The 3,339-nt window shown below is 44.6% G+C and overlaps 1 long non-coding RNA gene across 1 annotated transcript; it reads right to left on the reverse strand.

The window, feature by feature from the left end:
* Nucleotides 1-2,136: 2,136 nt before the first annotated feature.
* On the reverse strand, nt 2,137-3,273 carry LOC119468690. Its single transcript, XR_005197439.1, has 2 exons — nt 2,508-3,273; nt 2,137-2,284 (listed from the first exon to the last, which is right to left on the reverse strand). It is a non-coding gene; the product is annotated as an uncharacterized LOC119468690 (long non-coding RNA).
* Nucleotides 3,274-3,339: the final 66 nt, after the last annotated feature.

Below are 3,339 nucleotides of genomic sequence, written 5' to 3' on the forward strand. Positions count from 1 at the left end.
GGGCACAGCCACGCTGGCTGAAACAGCCGCGCTGGTGACCTGTGGAGCTCCTCCGCCTGGGAATTGCCTAGTCTGTGGGCAATAAAAATGTGGCATCCACTCACCCTCTGCACTTTCACTGGGAGCTGCAATCCTGAGCTGTTCCTAAACGGCCATCATGGATCCCCCCCTCAAAGTTCTGTAGAATTTTGCTGAAGGCCGTTTCTGCATCTATTGAGATAATGATGTGTTTTTTGTCTTTGGTTCTGTTTATGTGATGGATTACATTTACAGGTATTGATTGACTTACGACCTATGCAACTTATGATCATTCAACTTTACGACCACAATTGCTAGCCACGACTGTTCCATGTCTGGCAGCGCAAATATTGCCCAGCTGGGCGTACGACAGTGCGGACCAGCTTCCAGTAGCACTACCATCTCCACGTGCATATAGCCTACTCAACTTACGACCAAATCGTGTTACAACTGGTCTGTCGGAAACGATCATGGTCGTAAGTCGAGCACTAGCCTCATAGACTTGCATATATTGAACCAACCTTGCATACCCGGGATGAAGGCTACTTGATCATGATGAATAAGCTTTTAAAAACCCTTCAAAAAATCAACAAATCCAGGAGCTGGTTTTTTAGAAAGATCAACATAATAGATAGACTGCTAGCCAGACTAATAAAAAAGAAAAGAGAGAAGAATAAAACAGATGCAATTAAAAATGATAAAGGGGACATCACAACCGATTCCACAGAAGTACAAACTACCATCAGAGATTACTACAAACAACTCTACACACACAAACCAGTAAATCTGGAAGAAAGTGATAAATTCCTGGACACTTGCACTCTCCCAAGACTAAACCAGGGGAAGAAGTTGAATCCCTGAATAGACCAATAACAAGGGCTAAAGTTGAGGCAGCAATTAATAGCCTACCAACTAAAAAAAGCCCATGTCCAGACAAGTTTACAGCTGAATTCTACCAGACATACAAAGAGGAGCTGGTACCAGTCCTTCTGAAACTATGCCAAAAATACAAAAAGAGGGAATCCTCCCCAACCCATATTACGAGACCAACATCATCCTTATACCAAAACCAGGCAGAGACACAACTAAAAAAGAAAGCTTCACGCCAATATCCATGATTAACATCGGTGCAAAAATCTTCAATAAAATGCTGGCAAACAGAATGCAAAAGCAGCAACATTCCTAAGTAGAAGGTATGTGATATAAGAAACAATAGACAACAAACACACTTGAAGTATGAGAATTAACTTCTATCAATGACATGTCAAGTCATGTGATAATGACACTTCCAGTGGTCAAAAATATATCAAAAAATATAGGATAATTTAATGGCATAATTAAGTAGATACATTTTATAAATGTCTATAAAAATAGATTATATCCTTTCAACAAATATTAACAAACATTAAAACTGATCATACACTAAGCCATTAGAGAACATCTCATTAAATTTTGAAAGGTAAAAATAAAACAATAATTTTTCCTTACAATATAATAAAATTAAGAATTACAACATCAGAAAAGAGTAAGTCTCTTTCACTGAAAACTAAATAAATTGTTCTAAAAACAACCTTCAAAGAGAAGAGGCAAAATAAATTTGTAGAATTAAAAATAATACAGCTAAAGCAGTATGTAGAGAAAAGTTCAAGGCCTTAGATGTTTGCATCATTAAGAAACCGGTCAGGTACCAACAAGACAGAAAGGGAACACAGATAGCAGAGAGGGGTAAAGCTGGGTAGCAGCATATCTGGGATCAACATCCAGCTAGAAGCTCTCCAACATGGGAAAGGGTGAATGAGTGAAAAACCCCTGGTGGATTCACACTCTCCACAGAGACCTATGCAAGACCGGGAATGGGAGAATGCCCCAGCCACCCACCCCAAGTACCCCCTACTATGCTTCTAAACTGAAGCAGAAAGACACCTAGAGTTTTTGCAGAAGCTATTCTCAGGTCTAAAGGGACGTCTAACAAGCCTCAGACCCTGGAACAGACCAGCGCCAGAATCATAACCCAGAAAGAGGCTGCAGTCATGGTTCCTGGGAGCAGTAAGATGGCTCTATGCCTACCTACCACACAAGGCTCAGTGCCAGCTTTAGACCCAGTGATCCTACACCTACCTGAACTCAGCCAGTAGCTGTAGCCTCCTGCTGTCCCAGGAAACACACAGAAGGCAGGGCAGGAGACCCTGCCCACCCCACCACTGGTATCCAGGTGGGCCACACCTGGTAGAGCTTCTAGCCCAGTGGTTCTACTTCTGCCTGAACTCTGCAGAGAAGCGCAGCCTCCTATTGCCCTGGAAAATACTTAGATGGCAGAGCGAGCAACTCCACCCATTCGTACCTCTTGCAGCCAGATTATCCATACCTACTAGAGCTTCCAGCTTAGCAGTCTGGCTTCTGCCTCAACTCTGCCAGTAGTCACAACCCCTAGTACTCCTGGGAAGCACCCGGACAGATTAGGTGATCTCATTCACCTTCACAGCTTCTACCTGAGAAGGACTTGCTAGATTAGGTGGTGCCCAAGCTGGGAGGAGCCACACTCTAGGATCACTGAGAGAGGCATGATGCCCAGGTTTACAAACCAGTGGAGGGGCGGGGTATGGCTCTCACCATAGGGCTGCCCTGGCAAGTATACTCTATTAACCACAGTGCCTGCCTGAGGAAGCCCGGTGGATCAGAACACCCAACAGACAAAACAGGGGCACAGAGCCAGTAATCAGAAAGGGCTCCTCTAAGGCCCAGGAGTGGACCAGGCTAGTGGGTCACATCTCCCCAGTGTCCACTAGAAAACACTATGGCCAATCTTGACAAAACACAACAGAGCCTTGCAGCAGAGCAAGGGCCTGTCTGTTGGTTAACACTCTTAAGTGCCACCTACTGGATCTCAGCCAAATACTAAGACCACAGGTTTTTGCCAGTATAAGGAACCTGTGAAAACTAAGAAAGGCTCCCACCAGCACTCCACCCAGCCAATATACGTGTACTTCACCACAACACCACAGGTTCTGGCACATGCAAGTGAGCACTGATCCTGCTGCCACCATGCCAGTGATGTGCTTTGGCCAGTACTCCTTGTTAGAGTGTTAAAACCAGCAGACTGAGAAGACCTCAGCCCCTCCAGGGCAGCAGATTCCTACCCTCGAGGGGACAAAGAACAAAGCTAGGGTCCTAGTACCAGCCCCCAGAGTTACAGGGCACAAGAGTATTGAGCTGACCATTAGCCACCCCAAATCTTCCAGAACCAAAGCCAATCAACTGAACCTACCTTATACCACAATCAAACCCTGAAGGGCATCAAAGAAGATAAAAGAAAAAAAAAAA

This window comes from Cebus imitator, unplaced genomic scaffold (assembly GCF_001604975.1).
Source record: "Cebus imitator isolate Cc_AM_T3 unplaced genomic scaffold, Cebus_imitator-1.0 Scaffold474, whole genome shotgun sequence".
NCBI lineage: Eukaryota > Metazoa > Chordata > Mammalia > Primates > Cebidae > Cebus > Cebus imitator.